At 42.2% G+C, this 19,399-nt stretch overlaps 17 non-coding genes across 17 annotated transcripts; all 17 read right to left on the bottom strand.

The window, feature by feature from the left end:
* Positions 1 to 125: 125 nt before the first annotated feature.
* trnae-cuc (transfer RNA glutamic acid (anticodon CUC)) lies at positions 126 to 197 on the bottom strand. Its single transcript has one exon. It is a non-coding gene; the product is annotated as a tRNA-Glu (tRNA).
* A 1,283-nt stretch (positions 198 to 1,480) lies between these two features.
* trnas-aga (transfer RNA serine (anticodon AGA)) lies at positions 1,481 to 1,562 on the bottom strand. The gene has a single exon. It is a non-coding gene; the product is annotated as a tRNA-Ser (tRNA).
* A 629-nt stretch (positions 1,563 to 2,191) lies between these two features.
* On the bottom strand, positions 2,192 to 2,263 carry trnae-cuc (transfer RNA glutamic acid (anticodon CUC)). Its single transcript has one exon. It is a non-coding gene; the product is annotated as a tRNA-Glu (tRNA).
* A 1,285-nt stretch (positions 2,264 to 3,548) lies between these two features.
* Positions 3,549 to 3,630, bottom strand: trnas-aga (transfer RNA serine (anticodon AGA)). Its single transcript has one exon. It is a non-coding gene; the product is annotated as a tRNA-Ser (tRNA).
* A 2,214-nt stretch (positions 3,631 to 5,844) lies between these two features.
* Positions 5,845 to 5,916, bottom strand: trnae-cuc (transfer RNA glutamic acid (anticodon CUC)). The gene has a single exon. It is a non-coding gene; the product is annotated as a tRNA-Glu (tRNA).
* Positions 5,917 to 7,204: 1,288 nt separating this feature from the next.
* On the bottom strand, positions 7,205 to 7,286 carry trnas-aga (transfer RNA serine (anticodon AGA)). Its single transcript has one exon. It is a non-coding gene; the product is annotated as a tRNA-Ser (tRNA).
* A 629-nt stretch (positions 7,287 to 7,915) lies between these two features.
* Positions 7,916 to 7,987, bottom strand: trnae-cuc (transfer RNA glutamic acid (anticodon CUC)). The gene has a single exon. It is a non-coding gene; the product is annotated as a tRNA-Glu (tRNA).
* A 1,285-nt stretch (positions 7,988 to 9,272) lies between these two features.
* On the bottom strand, positions 9,273 to 9,354 carry trnas-aga (transfer RNA serine (anticodon AGA)). Its single transcript has one exon. It is a non-coding gene; the product is annotated as a tRNA-Ser (tRNA).
* A 629-nt stretch (positions 9,355 to 9,983) lies between these two features.
* Positions 9,984 to 10,055, bottom strand: trnae-cuc (transfer RNA glutamic acid (anticodon CUC)). Its single transcript has one exon. It is a non-coding gene; the product is annotated as a tRNA-Glu (tRNA).
* Positions 10,056 to 11,340: 1,285 nt separating this feature from the next.
* trnas-aga (transfer RNA serine (anticodon AGA)) lies at positions 11,341 to 11,422 on the bottom strand. Its single transcript has one exon. It is a non-coding gene; the product is annotated as a tRNA-Ser (tRNA).
* A 629-nt stretch (positions 11,423 to 12,051) lies between these two features.
* trnae-cuc (transfer RNA glutamic acid (anticodon CUC)) lies at positions 12,052 to 12,123 on the bottom strand. Its single transcript has one exon. It is a non-coding gene; the product is annotated as a tRNA-Glu (tRNA).
* Positions 12,124 to 13,411: 1,288 nt separating this feature from the next.
* On the bottom strand, positions 13,412 to 13,493 carry trnas-aga (transfer RNA serine (anticodon AGA)). Its single transcript has one exon. It is a non-coding gene; the product is annotated as a tRNA-Ser (tRNA).
* Positions 13,494 to 14,123: 630 nt separating this feature from the next.
* On the bottom strand, positions 14,124 to 14,195 carry trnae-cuc (transfer RNA glutamic acid (anticodon CUC)). The gene has a single exon. It is a non-coding gene; the product is annotated as a tRNA-Glu (tRNA).
* Positions 14,196 to 15,483: 1,288 nt separating this feature from the next.
* trnas-aga (transfer RNA serine (anticodon AGA)) lies at positions 15,484 to 15,565 on the bottom strand. Its single transcript has one exon. It is a non-coding gene; the product is annotated as a tRNA-Ser (tRNA).
* Positions 15,566 to 16,194: 629 nt separating this feature from the next.
* On the bottom strand, positions 16,195 to 16,266 carry trnae-cuc (transfer RNA glutamic acid (anticodon CUC)). Its single transcript has one exon. It is a non-coding gene; the product is annotated as a tRNA-Glu (tRNA).
* A 1,288-nt stretch (positions 16,267 to 17,554) lies between these two features.
* On the bottom strand, positions 17,555 to 17,636 carry trnas-aga (transfer RNA serine (anticodon AGA)). Its single transcript has one exon. It is a non-coding gene; the product is annotated as a tRNA-Ser (tRNA).
* A 633-nt stretch (positions 17,637 to 18,269) lies between these two features.
* Positions 18,270 to 18,341, bottom strand: trnae-cuc (transfer RNA glutamic acid (anticodon CUC)). The gene has a single exon. It is a non-coding gene; the product is annotated as a tRNA-Glu (tRNA).
* Positions 18,342 to 19,399: the final 1,058 nt, after the last annotated feature.

Raw genomic sequence — 19,399 nt, 5'->3', positions numbered from 1 at the left:
TGAACTTTATCACAATATGCTAATTTTTTGAGAAGGACCTGTATAAATGGGCGCGCATAATGTCTCCGTTGCTTGTAGTAGAAGAGTGATGTACAGTGGGCCGTTTGAAGTAGTAATAGCTGAAGTTCCCTGACCGGGAATCGAACCCGGGCCGCGGCGGTGAGAGCGCCGAATCCTAGCCACTAGACCACCAGGGAGATGTGGTCTCAGGTCTGGCAGTGAGGCTGATGAGATTGAAACCGTTCGAACGTGGCTTTGATTTAGTGCAAACCGATTTGCAAGCATGCGCAGTTGCCAAGCGTTCGGGAAACGCCCACTGAACGAGGCGTCTTTAAAATATTCGAATCGCTTCCAACTAAACTCAAATCCTCATATGTTTGGATGTTTAGCCTATAGGTGCATGTGCGGATACATCCGTTCATGGCTACACGGTCTGGATGGAAGTTCTGTGACCATACTGATTCTACGTGGACATGCCATTCGACTCTCTCGTCAAAGAAACATCCACTGTTTTCCTGAAGGGAAATAAACTTCTGTCTAGCGTGAGTACAAATGTTCATCCGCTTTGGTTTTGCATGCTTTCATTGCTTATATTTACTTCACACAGAAACAGACCTAATGCCTTTTTAATCTGTACATCTCAAGCAAAAAGGATGTGTTTGGAAGCATGAAGAAACACGTTTCAACAACGAAAATATTCAGACACTATAGTAAAGTATAGCTACAACCAAAGGGTACACACAATACCAACGTTTAATGCAAAAGGTACCCGGTCTAATTATTAAACGTTTCGTTTTGAAAGAATCTACGCAAAAACAACACCAACAAAAAAGCTTATCGACGCTTCATGTACTAAAACGCCGAGCTCGGAAAACCCGACTCCTGTCCATTATTACTGGTCATTGGCGCTCTCTACTGCTGAGAATAACGAAGCCGTGTTCCAAAAGGAGATCAAAAGGTTTTTGCGTTAAGCTTTTTGCTTCTGCCGGACTGCGCTGGATTGAGCATTTCGAAAAGCGACACTCAGCATGCGCATGTAACAGTCAAATGCTATCGGTTTATTGTTCAGTATAATAATAACATAAAACGACGACGACGACAGCAATAATAAAAAAAAAGACAAAAAAGGGATTAATAATGCAATTTTATTTGTATCAACATGACTGGTGCAAACTGGTCAGGACTGTAGGTACATGCAGCCGCTTCTCAAACTGTGTGATGACTGAGCCCCGATTAAAGCGCATTGAAAGCGGTAGTTTTCTGTGTATGGTTTTTGTTAAACACTGTTCCATGGACAGCATTTTGTATTCATTTTGATGTTGATCAGGAAAGCCCTGGTGATTGTATTCCATTTTTTTTGTTGGTTCCTGAATAGTTTACTGTCCCGAATTAATACTGTGAAAGTGAAAGGCATCATGTGCCAGAATGAAGGTGTATTTGGTAGCTAATGTAGCTACGCAGTCAGTGGCTAAAAGTACGTCGTTGTCAGCAGGATTCGAACCTGCGCGGGGAGACCCCAATGGATTTCTAGTCCATCGCCTTAACCACTCGGCCACGACAACATTTAAGTTGTTATGAACAGCTTAACGTAAAAATCATAACTTTCCTTTCAGCCCACAGGCTGGTCATTTCGGCAGTAGAGAGAACCAATGGGCCAGCCATCACTGAAAGACGCTCGGTGTTCCTAAGTCGTTGTTGTAGTACACCAAGCCACCTTAAGTATTTTTCCTTTTTTATTGATTTTCATGTATTTGTTTTTACCGTCAAGCTTTTTAGACTCTTTCCTTCGTGACGCCTCAAACACTGATGCTTTGAACACTGTGCGCGGAACAGATCCGAAAAAGATTCACCAACCTTTTGAGTGTTTATCTAAATCTACATGAAACTGTATTGTTAAAATCCAATTTCAAAACACGTGAGTACAGTAAGTTAAAGGCAAATAAGAAGAAAAAGTCATGATCTGTAAAGTGTCCTCTATAGAGGTACTTACTTGAAACGAGCGCAGAGAGGACATTTGAGGATGATGTTTTAGCATGTGAATTTGGGATTTTTTGTCAATCTAAGCAAAAACATGTAGCAGTAAAGTTCCAGCGTGCACACTCGGTTATATAAATGGGCGCGCATAATGTCTCCGTTGCTTGTAGTAGAAGAGTGATGTACAGTGGGCCGTTTGAAGTAGTAATAGCTGAAGTTCCCTGACCGGGAATCGAACCCGGGCCGCGGCGGTGAGAGCGCCGAATCCTAGCCACTAGACCACCAGGGAGATGTGGTCTCAGGTCTGGCAGTGAGGCTGATGAGATTGAAACCGTTCGAACGTGGCTTTGATTTAGTGCAAACCGATTTGCAAGCATGCGCAGTTGCCAAGCGTTCGGGAAACGCCCACTGAACGAGGCGTCTTTAAAATATTCGGATCGCTTCCAACTAAACTCAAATCCTCATATGTTTGGATGTTTAGCCTATAGGTGCATGTGCGGATACATCCGTTCATGGCTACACGGTCTGGATGGAAGTTCTGTGACCATACTGATTCTACGTGGACATGCCATTCGACTCTCTCGTCAAAGAAACATCCACTGTTTTCCTGAAGGGAAATAAACTTCTGTCTAGAGTGAGTACAAATGTTCATCCGCTTTGGTTTTGCATGCTTTCATTGCTTATATTTACTTCACACAGAAACAGACCTAATGCCTTTTTAATCTGTACATCTCAAGCAAAAAGGATGTGTTTGGAAGCATAAAGAAACACGTTTCAACAACGAAAATATTCAGACACTATAGTAAAGTATATAGCTACAACCAAAGGGTACACACAATACCAACGTTTAATGCAAAAGGTACCCGGTCTAATTATTAAACGTTTCGTTTTGAAAGAATCTACGCAAAAACAACACCAACAAAAAAGCTTATCGACGCTTCATGTACTAAAACGCCGAGCTCGGAAAACCCGACTCCTGTCCATTATTACTGGTCATTGGCGCTCTCTACTGCTGAGAATAACGAAGCCGTGTTCCAAAAGGAGATCAAAAGGTTTTTGCGTTAAGCTTTTTGCTTCTGCCGGACTGCGCTGGATTGAGCATTTCGAAAAGCGACACTCAGCATGCGCATGTAACAGTCAAATGCTATCGGTTTATTGTTCATTATAATAATAACATAAAACGACGACGACGACAGCAATAATAAAAAAAAAGACAAAAAAGGGAATAATAATGCAATTTTATTTGTATCAACATGACTGGTGCAAACTGGTCAGGACTGTAGGTACATGCAGCCGCTTCTCAAACTGTGTGATGACTGAGCCCCGATTAAAGCGCATTGAAAGCGGTAGTTTTCTGTGTACGGTTTTTGTTAAACACTGTTCCATGGACAGCATTTTGTATTCATTTTGATGTTGATCAGGAAAGCCCTGGTGATTGTATTCCATTTTTTTTGTTGGTTCCTGAATAGTTTACTGTCCCGAATTAATACTGTGAAAGTGAAAGGCATCATGTGCCAGAATGAAGGTGTATTTGGTAGCTAATGTAGCTACGCAGTCAGTGGCTAAAAGTACGTCGTTGTCGGCAGGATTCGAACCTGCGCGGGGAGACCCCAATGGATTTCTAGTCCATCGCCTTAACCACTCGGCCACGACAACATTTAAGCTGTTGTGAACAGCTTAACGTAAAAATCATAACTTTCCTTTCAGCCCACAGGCTGGTCATTTCGGCAGTAGAGAGAACCAATGGGCCAGCCATCACTGAAAGACGCTCGGTGTTCCTAAGTCGTTGTTGTAGTACACCAAGCCACCTTAAGTATTTTTCCTTTTTTATTGATTTTCATGTATTTGTTTTTACCGTCAAGCTTTTTAGACTCTTTCCTTCGTGACGCCTCAAACACTGATGCTTTGAACACTGTGCGCGGCACAGATCCGAAAAAGATTCACCAACCTTTTGAGTGTTTATCTAAATCTACATGAAACTGTATTGTTAAAATCCAATTTCAAAACACGTGGGTACAGTAAGTTAAAGGCAAATAAGAAGAAAAAGTCATGATCTGTAAAGTGTCCTCTATAGAGGTACTTACTTGAAACGAGCGCAGAGAGGACATTTGAGGATGATGTTTTAGCATGTGAATTTGGGATTTTTTGTCAATCTAAGCAAAAACATGTAGCAGTAAAGTTCCAGCGTGCACACTCGGTTATACAGGTCCTTCTAAAAAAATTAGCATATTGTGATAAAGTTCATTATTTTCCATAATGTAATGATAAAAATTTAACTTTCATATATTTTAGATTCATTGCACACCAACTGAAATATTTCAGGTCTTTTATTGTTTTAATACTGATGATTTTGGCATACAGCTCATGAAAACCCAAAATTCCTATCTCAAAAAATTAGCATATTTCATCCGACCAATAAAAGAAAAGTGTTTTTAATACAAAAAAAGTCAACCTTCAAATAATTATGTTCAGTTATGCACTCAATACTTGGTCGGGAATCCTTTTGCAGAAATGACTGCTTCAATGCGGCGTGGCATGGAGGCAATCAGCCTGTGGCACTGCTGAGGTGTTATGGAGGCCCAGGATGCTTCGATAGCGGCCTTAAGCTCATCCAGAGTGTTGGGTCTTGTGTCTCTCAACTTTCTCTTCACAATATCCCACAGATTCTCTATGGGGTTCAGGTCAGGAGAGTTGGCAGGCCAATTGAGCACAGTAATACCATGGTCAGTAAACCATTCACCAGTGGTTTTGGCACTGTGAGCAGGTGCCAGGTCGTGCTGAAAAATGAAATCTTCATCTCCATAAAGCTTTTCAGCAGATGGAAGCATGAAGTGCTCCAAAATCTCCTGATAGCTAGCTGCATTGACCCTGCCCTTGATAAAACACAGTGGACCAACACCAGCAGCTGACATGGCACCCCAGACCATCACTGACTGTGGGTACTTGACACTGGACTTCAGGCATTTTGGCATTTCCTTCTCCCCAGTCTTCCTCCAGACTCTGGCACCTTGATTTCCGAAAACAGTACTTTCGACCACTGAGCAACAGTCCAGTGCTGCTTCTCTGTAGCCCAGGTCAGGCGCTTCTGCCGCTGTTTCTGGTTCAAAAGTGGCTTGACCTGGGGAATGCGGCACCTGTAGCCCATTTCCTGCACACGCCTGTGCACGGTGGCTCTGGATGTTTCTACTCCAGACTCAGTCCACTGCTTCCGCAGGTCCCCCAAGGTCTGGAATCGGCCCTTCTCCACAATCTTCCTCAGGGTCCGGTCACCTCTTCTCGTTGTGCAGCGTTTTCTGCCACACTTTTTCCTTCCCACAGACTTCCCACTGAGGTGCCTTGAAACAGCACTCTGGGAACAGCCTATTCGTTCAGAAATTTCTTTCTGTGTCTTACCCTCTTGCTTGAGGGTGTCAATGATGGCCTTCTGGACAGCAGTCAGGTCGGCAGTCTTACCCATGATTGCAGTTTTGAGTAATGAACCAGGCTGGGAGTTTTTAAAAGCCTCAGGAATCTTTTGCAGGTGTTTAGAGTTAATTCGTTGATTCAGATGATTAGGTTAATAGCTCGTTTAGAGAACCTTTTCATGATATGCTAATTTTTTGAGATAGGAATTTTGGGTTTTCATGAGCTGTATGCCAAAATCATCAGTATTAAAACAATAAAAGACCTGAAATATTTCAGTTGGTGTGCAATGAATCTAAAATATATGAAAGTTTAATTTTTATCATTACATTATGGAAAATAATGAACTTTATCACAATATGCTAATTTTTTGAGAAGGACCTGTATAAATGGGCGCGCATAATGTCTCCGTTGCTTGTAGTAGAAGAGTGATGTACAGTGGGCCGTTTGAAGTAGTAATAGCTGAAGTTCCCTGACCGGGAATCGAACCCGGGCCGCGGCGGTGAGAGCGCCGAATCCTAGCCACTAGACCACCAGGGAGATGTGGTCTCAGGTCTGGCAGTGAGGCTGATGAGATTGAAACCGTTCGAACGTGGCTTTGATTTAGTGCAAACCGATTTGCAAGCATGCGCAGTTGCCAAGCGTTCGGGAAACGCCCACTGAACGAGGCGTCTTTAAAATATTCGAATCGCTTCCAACTAAACTCAAATCCTCATATGTTTGGATGTTTAGCCTATAGGTGCATGTGCGGATACATCCGTTCATGGCTACACGGTCTGGATGGAAGTTCTGTGACCATACTGATTCTACGTGGACATGCCATTCGACTCTCTCGTCAAAGAAACATCCACTGTTTTCCTGAAGGGAAATAAACTTCTGTCTAGAGTGAGTACAAATGTTCATCCGCTTTGGTTTTGCATGCTTTCATTGCTTATATTTACTTCACACAGAAACAGACCTAATGCCTTTTTAATCTGTACATCTCAAGCAAAAAGGATGTGTTTGGAAGCATAAAGAAACACGTTTCAACAACGAAAATATTCAGACACTATAGTAAAGTATATAGCTACAACCAAAGGGTACACACAATACCAACGTTTAATGCAAAAGGTACCCGGTCTAATTATTAAACGTTTCGTTTTGAAAGAATCTACGCAAAAACAACACCAACAAAAAAGCTTATCGACGCTTCATGTACTAAAACGCCGAGCTCGGAAAACCCGACTCCTGTCCATTATTACTGGTCATTGGCGCTCTCTACTGCTGAGAATAACGAAGCCGTGTTCCAAAAGGAGATCAAAAGGTTTTTGCGTTAAGCTTTTTGCTTCTGCCGGACTGCGCTGGATTGAGCATTTCGAAAAGCGACACTCAGCATGCGCATGTAACAGTCAAATGCTATCGGTTTATTGTTCATTATAATAATAACAACATAAAACGACGACGACGACAGCAATAATAAAAAAAAAGACAAAAAAGGGAATAATAATGCAATTTTATTTGTATCAACATGACTGGTGCAAACTGGTCAGGACTGTAGGTACATGCAGCCGCTTCTCAAACTGTGTGATGACTGAGCCCCGATTAAAGCGCATTGAAAGCGGTAGTTTTCTGTGTACGGTTTTTGTTAAACACTGTTCCATGGACAGCATTTTGTATTCATTTTGATGTTGATCAGGAAAGCCCTGGTGATTGTATTCCATTTTTTTTGTTGGTTCCTGAATAGTTTACTGTCCCGAATTAATACTGTGAAAGTGAAAGGCATCATGTGCCAGAATGAAGGTGTATTTGGTAGCTAATGTAGCTACGCAGTCAGTGGCTAAAAGTACGTCGTTGTCGGCAGGATTCGAACCTGCGCGGGGAGACCCCAATGGATTTCTAGTCCATCGCCTTAACCACTCGGCCACGACAACATTTAAGCTGTTGTGAACAGCTTAACGTAAAAATCATAACTTTCCTTTCAGCCCACAGGCTGGTCATTTCGGCAGTAGAGAGAACCAATGGGCCAGCCATCACTGAAAGACGCTCGGTGTTCCTAAGTCGTTGTTGTAGTACACCAAGCCACCTTAAGTATTTTTCCTTTTTTATTGATTTTCATGTATTTGTTTTTACCGTCAAGCTTTTTAGACTCTTTCCTTCGTGACGCCTCAAACACTGATGCTTTGAACACTGTGCGCGGCACAGATCCGAAAGAGATTCACCAACCTTTTGAGTGTTTATCTAAATCTACATGAAACTGTATTGTTAAAATCCAATTTCAAAACACGTGGGTACAGTAAGTTAAAGGCAAATAAGAAGAAAAAGTCATGATCTGTAAAGTGTCCTCTATAGAGGTACTTACTTGAAACGAGCGCAGAGAGGACATTTGAGGATGATGTTTTAGCATGTGAATTTGGGATTTTTTGTCAATCTAAGCAAAAACATGTAGCAGTAAAGTTCCAGCGTGCACACTCGGTTATATAAATGGGCGCGCATAATGTCTCCGTTGCTTGTAGTAGAAGAGTGATGTACAGTGGGCCGTTTGAAGTAGTAATAGCTGAAGTTCCCTGACCGGGAATCGAACCCGGGCCGCGGCGGTGAGCGCGCCGAATCCTAGCCACTAGACCACCAGGGAGATGTGCTCTCAGGTCTGGCAGTGAGGCTGATGAGATTGAAACCGTTCGAACTTGGCTTTGATTTAGTGCAAACCGATTTGCAAGCATGCGCAGTTGCCAAGCGTTCGGGAAACGCCCACTGAACGAGGCGTCTTTAAAATATTCGGATCGCTTCCAACTAAACTCAAATCCTCATATGTTTGGATGTTTAGCCTATAGGTGCATGTGCGGATACATCCGTTCATGGCTACACGGTCTGGATGGAAGTTCTGTGACCATACTGATTCTACGTGGACATGCCATTCGACTCTCTCGTCAAAGAAACATCCACTGTTTTCCTGAAGGGAAATAAACTTCTGTCTAGAGTGAGTACAAATGTTCATCCGCTTTGGTTTTGCATGCTTTCATTGCTTATATTTACTTCACACAGAAACAGACCTAATGCCTTTTTAATCTGTACATCTCAAGCAAAAAGGATGTGTTTGGAAGCATAAAGAAACACGTTTCAACAACGAAAATATTCAGACACTATAGTAAAGTATATAGCTACAACCAAAGGGTACACACAATACCAACGTTTAATGCAAAAGGTACCCGGTCTAATTATTAAACGTTTCGTTTTGAAAGAATCTACGCAAAAACAACACCAACAAAAAAGCTTATCGACGCTTCATGTACTAAAACGCCGAGCTCGGAAAACCCGACTCCTGTCCATTATTACTGGTCATTGGCGCTCTCTACTGCTGAGAATAACGAAGCCGTGTTCCAAAAGGAGATCAAAAGGTTTTTGCGTTAAGCTTTTTGCTTCTGCCGGACTGCGCTGGATTGAGCATTTCGAAAAGCGACACTCAGCATGCGCATGTAACAGTCAAATGCTATCGGTTTATTGTTCATTATAATAATAACATAAAACGACGACGACGACAGCAATAATAAAAAAAAAGACAAAAAAGGGAATAATAATGCAATTTTATTTGTATCAACATGACTGGTGCAAACTGGTCAGGACTGTAGGTACATGCAGCCGCTTCTCAAACTGTGTGATGACTGAGCCCCGATTAAAGCGCATTGAAAGCGGTAGTTTTCTGTGTACGGTTTTTGTTAAACACTGTTCCATGGACAGCATTTTGTATTCATTTTGATGTTGATCAGGAAAGCCCTGGTGATTGTATTCCATTTTTTTTGTTGGTTCCTGAATAGTTTACTGTCCCGAATTAATACTGTGAAAGTGAAAGGCATCATGTGCCAGAATGAAGGTGTATTTGGTAGCTAATGTAGCTACGCAGTCAGTGGCTAAAAGTACGTCGTTGTCGGCAGGATTCGAACCTGCGCGGGGAGACCCCAATGGATTTCTAGTCCATCGCCTTAACCACTCGGCCACGACAACATTTAAGCTGTTGTGAACAGCTTAACGTAAAAATCATAACTTTCCTTTCAGCCCACAGGCTGGTCATTTCGGCAGTAGAGAGAACCAATGGGCCAGCCATCACTGAAAGACGCTCGGTGTTCCTAAGTCGTTGTTGTAGTACACCAAGCCACCTTAAGTATTTTTCCTTTTTTATTGATTTTCATGTATTTGTTTTTACCGTCAAGCTTTTTAGACTCTTTCCTTCGTGACGCCTCAAACACTGATGCTTTGAACACTGTGCGCGGAACAGATCCGAAAAAGATTCACCAACCTTTTGAGTGTTTATCTAAATCTACATGAAACTGTATTGTTAAAATCCAATTTCAAAACACGTGGGTACAGTAAGTTAAAGGCAAATAAGAAGAAAAAGTCATGATCTGTAAAGTGTCCTCTATAGAGGTACTTACTTGAAACGAGCGCAGAGAGGACATTTGAGGATGATGTTTTAGCATGTGAATTTGGGATTTTTTGTCAATCTAAGCAAAAACATGTAGCAGTAAAGTTCCAGCGTGCACACTCGGTTATATAAATGGGCGCGCATAATGTCTCCGTTGCTTGTAGTAGAAGAGTGATGTACAGTGGGCCGTTTGAAGTAGTAATAGCTGAAGTTCCCTGACCGGGAATCGAACCCGGGCCGTGGCGGTGAGAGCGCCGAATCCTAGCCACTAGACCACCAGGGAGATGTGCTCTCAGGTCTGGCAGTGAGGCTGATGAGATTGAAACCGTTCGAACTTGGCTTTGATTTAGTGCAAACCGATTTGCAAGCATGCGCAGTTGCCAAGCGTTCGGGAAACGCCCACTGAACGAGGCGTCTTTAAAATATTCGGATCGCTTCCAACTAAACTCAAATCCTCATATGTTTGGATGTTTAGCCTATAGGTGCATGTGCGGATACATCCGTTCATGGCTACACGGTCTGGATGGAAGTTCTGTGACCATACTGATTCTACGTGGACATGCCATTCGACTCTCTCGTCAAAGAAACATCCACTGTTTTCCTGAAGGGAAATAAACTTCTGTCTAGAGTGAGTACAAATGTTCATCCGCTTTGGTTTTGCATGCTTTCATTGCTTATATTTACTTCACACAGAAACAGACCTAATGCCTTTTTAATCTGTACATCTCAAGCAAAAAGGATGTGTTTGGAAGCATAAAGAAACACGTTTCAACAACGAAAATATTCAGACACTATAGTAAAGTATATAGCTACAACCAAAGGGTACACACAATACCAACGTTTAATGCAAAAGGTACCCGGTCTAATTATTAAACGTTTCGTTTTGAAAGAATCTACGCAAAAACAACACCAACAAAAAAGCTTATCGACGCTTCATGTACTAAAACGCCGAGCTCGGAAAACCCGACTCCTGTCCATTATTACTGGTCATTGGCGCTCTCTACTGCTGAGAATAACGAAGCCGTGTTCCAAAAGGAGATCAAAAGGTTTTTGCGTTAAGCTTTTTGCTTCTGCCGGACTGCGCTGGATTGAGCATTTCGAAAAGCGACACTCAGCATGCGCATGTAACAGTCAAATGCTATCGGTTTATTGTTCATTATAATAATAACATAAAACGACGACGACGACAGCAATAATAAAAAAAAAGACAAAAAAGGGAATAATAATGCAATTTTATTTGTATCAACATGACTGGTGCAAACTGGTCAGGACTGTAGGTACATGCAGCCGCTTCTCAAACTGTGTGATGACTGAGCCCCGATTAAAGCGCATTGAAAGCGGTAGTTTTCTGTGTACGGTTTTTGTTAAACACTGTTCCATGGACAGCATTTTGTATTCATTTTGATGTTGATCAGGAAAGCCCTGGTGATTGTATTCCATTTTTTTTGTTGGTTCCTGAATAGTTTACTGTCCCGAATTAATACTGTGAAAGTGAAAGGCATCATGTGCCAGAATGAAGGTGTATTTGGTAGCTAATGTAGCTACGCAGTCAGTGGCTAAAAGTACGTCGTTGTCGGCAGGATTCGAACCTGCGCGGGGAGACCCCAATGGATTTCTAGTCCATCGCCTTAACCACTCGGCCACGACAACATTTAAGCTGTTGTGAACAGCTTAACGTAAAAATCATAACTTTCCTTTCAGCCCACAGGCTGGTCATTTCGGCAGTAGAGAGAACCAATGGGCCAGCCATCACTGAAAGACGCTCGGTGTTCCTAAGTCGTTGTTGTAGTACACCAAGCCACCTTAAGTATTTTTCCTTTTTTATTGATTTTCATGTATTTGTTTTTACCGTCAAGCTTTTTAGACTCTTTCCTTCGTGACGCCTCAAACACTGATGCTTTGAACACTGTGCGCGGCACAGATCCGAAAAAGATTCACCAACCTTTTGAGTGTTTATCTAAATCTACATGAAACTGTATTGTTAAAATCCAATTTCAAAACACGTGGGTACAGTAAGTTAAAGGCAAATAAGAAGAAAAAGTCATGATCTGTAAAGTGTCCTCTATAGAGGTACTTACTTGAAACGAGCGCAGAGAGGACATTTGAGGATGATGTTTTAGCATGTGAATTTGGGATTTTTTGTCAATCTAAGCAAAAACATGTAGCAGTAAAGTTCCAGCGTGCACACTCGGTTATATAAATGGGCGCGCATAATGTCTCCGTTGCTTGTAGTAGAAGAGTGATGTACAGTGGGCCGTTTGAAGTAGTAATAGCTGAAGTTCCCTGACCGGGAATCGAACCCGGGCCGCGGCGGTGAGAGCGCCGAATCCTAGCCACTAGACCACCAGGGAGATGTGCTCTCAGGTCTGGCAGTGAGGCTGATGAGATTGAAACCGTTCGAACTTGGCTTTGATTTAGTGCAAACCGATTTGCAAGCATGCGCAGTTGCCAAGCGTTCGGGAAACGCCCACTGAACGAGGCGTCTTTAAAATATTCGGATCGCTTCCAACTAAACTCAAATCCTCATATGTTTGGATGTTTAGCCTATAGGTGCATGTGCGGATACATCCGTTCATGGCTACACGGTCTGGATGGAAGTTCTGTGACCATACTGATTCTACGTGGACATGCCATTCGACTCTCTCGTCAAAGAAACATCCACTGTTTTCCTGAAGGGAAATAAACTTCTGTCTAGAGTGAGTACAAATGTTCATCCGCTTTGGTTTTGCATGCTTTCATTGCTTACATTTACTTCACACAGAAACAGACCTAATGCCTTTTTAATCTGTACATCTCAAGCAAAAAGGATGTGTTTGGAAGCATAAAGAAACACGTTTCAACAACGAAAATATTCAGACACTATAGTAAAGTATATAGCTACAACCAAAGGGTACACACAATACCAACGTTTAATGCAAAAGGTACCCGGTCTAATTATTAAACGTTTCGTTTTGAAAGAATCTACGCAAAAACAACACCAACAAAAAAGCTTATCGACGCTTCATGTACTAAAACGCCGAGCTCGGAAAACCCGACTCCTGTCCATTATTACTGGTCATTGGCGCTCTCTACTGCTGAGAATAACGAAGCCGTGTTCCAAAAGGAGATCAAAAGGTTTTTGCGTTAAGCTTTTTGCTTCTGCCGGACTGCGCTGGATTGAGCATTTCGAAAAGCGACACTCAGCATGCGCATGTAACAGTCAAATGCTATCGGTTTATTGTTCATTATAATAATAACAACATAAAACGACGACGACGACAGCAATAATAAAAAAAAAGACAAAAAAGGGAATAATAATGCAATTTTATTTGTATCAACATGACTGGTGCAAACTGGTCAGGACTGTAGGTACATGCAGCCGCTTCTCAAACTGTGTGATGACTGAGCCCCGATTAAAGCGCATTGAAAGCGGTAGTTTTCTGTGTACGGTTTTTGTTAAACACTGTTCCATGGACAGCATTTTGTATTCATTTTGATGTTGATCAGGAAAGCCCTGGTGATTGTATTCCATTTTTTTTGTTGGTTCCTGAATAGTTTACTGTCCCGAATTAATACTGTGAAAGTGAAAGGCATCATGTGCCAGAATGAAGGTGTATTTGGTAGCTAATGTAGCTACGCAGTCAGTGGCTAAAAGTACGTCGTTGTCGGCAGGATTCGAACCTGCGCGGGGAGACCCCAATGGATTTCTAGTCCATCGCCTTAACCACTCGGCCACGACAACATTTAAGCTGTTGTGAACAGCTTAACGTAAAAATCATAACTTTCCTTTCAGCCCACAGGCTGGTCATTTCGGCAGTAGAGAGAACCAATGGGCCAGCCATCACTGAAAGACGCTCGGTGTTCCTAAGTCGTTGTTGTAGTACACCAAGCCACCTTAAGTATTTTTCCTTTTTTATTGATTTTCATGTATTTGTTTTTACCGTCAAGCTTTTTAGACTCTTTCCTTCGTGACGCCTCAAACACTGATGCTTTGAACACTGTGCGCGGCACAGATCCGAAAAAGATTCACCAACCTTTTGAGTGTTTATCTAAATCTACATGAAACTGTATTGTTAAAATCCAATTTCAAAACACGTGGGTACAGTAAGTTAAAGGCAAATAAGAAGAAAAAGTCATGATCTGTAAAGTGTCCTCTATAGAGGTACTTACTTGAAACGAGCGCAGAGAGGACATTTGAGGATGATGTTTTAGCATGTGAATTTGGGATTTTTTTGTCAATCTAAGCAAAAACATGTAGCAGTAAAGTTCCAGCGTGCACACTCGGTTATATAAATGGGCGCGCATAATGTCTCCGTTGCTTGTAGTAGAAGAGTGATGTACAGTGGGCCGTTTGAAGTAGTAATAGCTGAAGTTCCCTGACCGGGAATCGAACCCGGGCCGCGGCGGTGAGAGCGCCGAATCCTAGCCACTAGACCACCAGGGAGATGTGCTCTCAGGTCTGGCAGTGAGGCTGATGAGATTGAAACCGTTCGAACTTGGCTTTGATTTAGTGCAAACCGATTTGCAAGCATGCGCAGTTGCCAAGCGTTCGGGAAACGCCCACTGAACGAGGCGTCTTTAAAATATTCGGATCGCTTCCAACTAAACTCAAATCCTCATATGTTTGGATGTTTAGCCTATAGGTGCATGTGCGGATACATCCGTTCATGGCTACACGGTCTGGATGGAAGTTCTGTGACCATACTGATTCTACGTGGACATGCCATTCGACTCTCTCGTCAAAGAAACATCCACTGTTTTCCTGAAGGGAAATAAACTTCTGTCTAGAGTGAGTACAAATGTTCATCCGCTTTGGTTTTGCATGCTTTCATTGCTTATATTTACTTCACACAGAAACAGACCTAATGCCTTTTTAATCTGTACATCTCAAGCAAAAAGGATGTGTTTGGAAGCATAAAGAAACACGTTTCAACAACGAAAATATTCAGACACTATAGTAAAGTATATAGCTACAACCAAAGGGTACACACAATACCAACGTTTAATGCAAAAGGTACCCGGTCTAATTATTAAACGTTTCGTTTTGAAAGAATCTACGCAAAAACAACACCAACAAAAAAGCTTATCGACGCTTCATGTACTAAAACGCCGAGCTCGGAAAACCCGACTCCTGTCCATTATTACTGGTCATTGGCGCTCTCTACTGCTGAGAATAACGAAGCCGTGTTCCAAAAGGAGATCAAAAGGTTTTTGCGTTAAGCTTTTTGCTTCTGCCGGACTGCGCTGGATTGAGCATTTCGAAAAGCGACACTCAGCATGCGCATGTAACAGTCAAATGCTATCGGTTTATTGTTCATTATAATAATAACAACATAAAACGACGACGACGACAGCAATAATAAAAAAAAAGACAAAAAAGGGAATAATAATGCAATTTTATTTGTATCAACATGACTGGTGCAAACTGGTCAGGACTGTAGGTACATGCAGCCGCTTCTCAAACTGTGTGATGACTGAGCCCCGATTAAAGCGCATTGAAAGCGGTAGTTTTCTGTGTACGGTTTTTGTTAAACACTGTTCCATGGACAGCATTTTGTATTCATTTTGATGTTGATCAGGAAAGCCCTGGTGATTGTATTCCATTTTTTTTGTTGGTTCCTGAATAGTTTACTGTCCCGAATTAATACTGTGAAAGTGAAAGGCATCATGTGCCAGAATGAAGGTGTATTTGGTAGCTAATGTAGCTACGCAGTCAGTGGCTAAAAGTACGTCGTTGTCGGCAGGATTCGAACCTGCGCGGGGAGACCCCAATGGATTTCTAGTCCATCGCCTTAACCACTCGGCCACGACAACATTTAAGCTGTTGTGAACAGCTTAACGTAAAAATCATAACTTTCCTTTCAGCCCACAGGCTGGTCATTTCGGCAGTAGAGAGAACCAATGGGCCAGCCATCACTGAAAGACGCTCGGTGTTCCTAAGTCGTTGTTGTAGTACACCAAGCCACCTTAAGTATTTTTCCTTTTTTATTGATTTTCATGTATTTGTTTTTACCGTCAAGCTTTTTAGACTCTTTCCTTCGTGACGCCTCAAACACTGATGCTTTGAACACTGTGCGCGGCACAGATCCGAAAAAGATTCACCAACCTTTTGAGTGTTTATCTAAATCTACATGAAACTGTATTGTTAAAATCCAATTTCAAAACACGTGGGTACAGTAAGTTAAAGGCAAATAAGAAGAAAAAGTCATGATCTGTAAAGTGTCCTCTATAGAGGTACTTACTTGAAACGAGCGCAGAGAGGACATTTGAGGATGATGTTTTAGCATGTGAATTTGGGATTTTTTGTCAATCTAAGCAAAAACATGTAGCAGTAAAGTTCCAGCGTGCACACTCGGTTATATAAATGGGCGCGCATAATGTCTCCGTTGCTTGTAGTAGAAGAGTGATGTACAGTGGGCCGTTTGAAGTAGTAATAGCTGAAGTTCCCTGACCGGGAATCGAACCCGGGCCGCGGCGGTGAGAGCGCCGAATCCTAGCCACTAGACCACCAGGGAGATGTGGTCTCAGGTCTGGCAGTGAGGCTGATGAGATTGAAACCGTTCGAACTTGGCTTTGATTTAGTGCAAACCGATTTGCAAGCATGCGCAGTTGCCAAGCGTTCGGGAAACGCCCACTGAACGAGGCGTCTTTAAAATATTCGGATCGCTTCCAACTAAACTCAAATCCTCATATGTTTGGATGTTTAGCCTATAGGTGCATGTGCGGATACATCCGTTCATGGCTACACGGTCTGGATGGAAGTTCTGTGACCATACTGATTCTACGTGGACATGCCATTCGACTCTCTCGTCAAAGAAACATCCACTGTTTTCCTGAAGGGAAATAAACTTCTGTCTAGAGTGAGTACAAATGTTCATCCGCTTTGGTTTTGCATGCTTTCATTGCTTATATTTACTTCACACAGAAACAGACCTAATGCCTTTTTAATCTGTACATCTCAAGCAAAAAGGATGTGTTTGGAAGCATAAAGAAACACGTTTCAACAACGAAAATATTCAGACACTATAGTAAAGTATATAGCTACAACCAAAGGGTACACACAATACCAACGTTTAATGCAAAAGGTACCCGGTCTAATTATTAAACGTTTCGTTTTGAAAGAATCTACGCAAAAACAACACCAACAAAAAAGCTTATCGACGCTTCATGTACTAAAACGCCGAGCTCGGAAAACCCGACTCCTGTCCATTATTACTGGTCATTGGCGCTCTCTACTGCTGAGAATAACGAAGCCGTGTTCCAAAAGGAGATCAAAAGGTTTTTGCGTTAAGCTTTTTGCTTCTGCCGGACTGCGCTGGATTGAGCATTTCGAAAAGCGACACTCAGCATGCGCATGTAACAGTCAAATGCTATCGGTTTATTGTTCATTATAATAATAACAACATAAAACGACGACGACGACAGCAATAATAAAAAAAAAGACAAAAAAGGGAATAATAATGCAATTTTATTTGTATCAACATGACTGGTGCAAACTGGTCAGGACTGTAGGTACATGCAGCCGCTTCTCAAACTGTGTGATGACTGAGCCCCGATTAAAGCGCATTGAAAGCGGTAGTTTTCTGTGTACGGTTTTTGTTAAACACCGTTCCATGGACAGCATTTTGTATTCATTTTGATGTTGATCAGGAAAGCCCTGGTGATTGTATTCCATTTTTTTTGTTGGTTCCTGAATAGTTTACTGTCCCGAATTAATACTGTGAAAGTGAAAGGCATCATGTGCCAGAATGAAGGTGTATTTGGTAGCTAATGTAGCTACGCAGTCAGTGGCTAAAAGTACGTCGTTGTCGGCAGGATTCGAACCTGCGCGGGGAGACCCCAATGGATTTCTAGTCCATCGCCTTAACCACTCGGCCACGACAACATTTAAGCTGTTGTGAACAGCTTAACGTAAAAATCATAACTTTCCTTTCAGCCCACAGGCTGGTCATTTCGGCAGTAGAGAGAACCAATGGGCCAGCCATCACTGAAAGACGCTCGGTGTTCCTAAGTCGTTGTTGTAGTACACCAAGCCACCTTAAGTATTTTTCCTTTTTTATTGATTTTCATGTATTTGTTTTTACCGTCAAGCTTTTTAGACTCTTTCCTTCGTGACGCCTCAAACACTGATGCTTTGAACACTGTGCCCGCGCGGCACAGATCCGAAAAAGATTCACCAACCTTTTGAGTGTTTATCTAAATCTACATGAAACTGTATTGTTAAAATCCAATTTCAAAACACGTGGGTACAGTAAGTTAAAGGCAAATAAGAAGAAAAAGTCATGATCTGTAAAGTGTCCTCTATAGAGGTACTTACTTGAAACGAGCGCAGAGAGGACATTTGAGGATGATGTTTTAGCATGTGAATTTGGGATTTTTTGTCAATCTAAGCAAAAACATGTAGCAGTAAAGTTCCAGCGTGCACACTCGGTTATATAAATGGGCGCGCATAATGTCTCCGTTGCTTGTAGTAGAAGAGTGATGTACAGTGGGCCGTTTGAAGTAGTAATAGCTGAAGTTCCCTGACCGGGAATCGAACCCTGGCCGCGGCGGTGAGAGCGCCGAATCCTAGCCACTAGACCACCAGGGAGATGTGGTCTCAGGTCTGGCAGTGAGGCTGATGAGATTGAAACCGTTCGAACTTGGCTTTGATTTAGTGCAAACCGATTTGCAAGCATGCGCAGTTGCCAAGCGTTCGGGAAACGCCCACTGAACGAGGCGTCTTTAAAATATTCGGATCGCTTCCAACTAAACTCAAATCCTCATATGTTTGGATGTTTAGCCTATAGGTGCATGTGCGGATACATCCGTTCATGGCTACACGGTCTGGATGGAAGTTCTGTGACCATACTGATTCTACGTGGACATGCCATTCGACTCTCTCGTCAAAGAAACATCCACTGTTTTCCTGAAGGGAAATAAACTTCTGTCTAGAGTGAGTACAAATGTTCATCCGCTTTGGTTTTGCATGCTTTCATTGCTTATATTTACTTCACACAGAAACAGACCTAATGCCTTTTTAATCTGTACATCTCAAGCAAAAAGGATGTGTTTGGAAGCATAAAGAAACACGTTTCAACAACGAAAATATTCAGACACTATAGTAAAGTATATAGCTACAACCAAAGGGTACACACAATACCAACGTTTAATGCAAAAGGTACCCGGTCTAATTATTAAACGTTTCGTTTTGAAAGAATCTACGCAAAAACAACACCAACAAAAAAGCTTATCGACGCTTCATGTACTAAAACGCCGAGCTCGGAAAACCCGACTCCTGTCCATTATTACTGGTCATTGGCGCTCTCTACTGCTGAGAATAACGAAGCCGTGTTCCAAAAGGAGATCAAAAGGTTTTTGCGTTAAGCTTTTTGCTTCTGCCGGACTGCGCTGGATTGAGCATTTCGAAAAGCGACACTCAGCATGCGCATGTAACAGTCAAATGCTATCGGTTTATTGTTCATTATAATAATAACAACATAAAACGACGACGACGACAGCAATAATAAAAAAAAAGACAAAAAAGGGAATAATAATGCAATTTTATTTGTATCAACATGACTGGTGCAAACTGGTCAGGACTGTAGGTACATGCAGCCGCTTCTCAAACTGTGTGATGACTGAGCCCCGATTAAAGCGCATTGAAAG

This window comes from Trichomycterus rosablanca, chromosome 3, assembly GCF_030014385.1.
Source record: "Trichomycterus rosablanca isolate fTriRos1 chromosome 3, fTriRos1.hap1, whole genome shotgun sequence".
NCBI classification, from domain to species: domain Eukaryota; kingdom Metazoa; phylum Chordata; class Actinopteri; order Siluriformes; family Trichomycteridae; genus Trichomycterus; species Trichomycterus rosablanca.
Note: the sequence above shows the minus strand (reverse complement) of the source record. Positions and strands in the feature narration are given on the sequence as shown.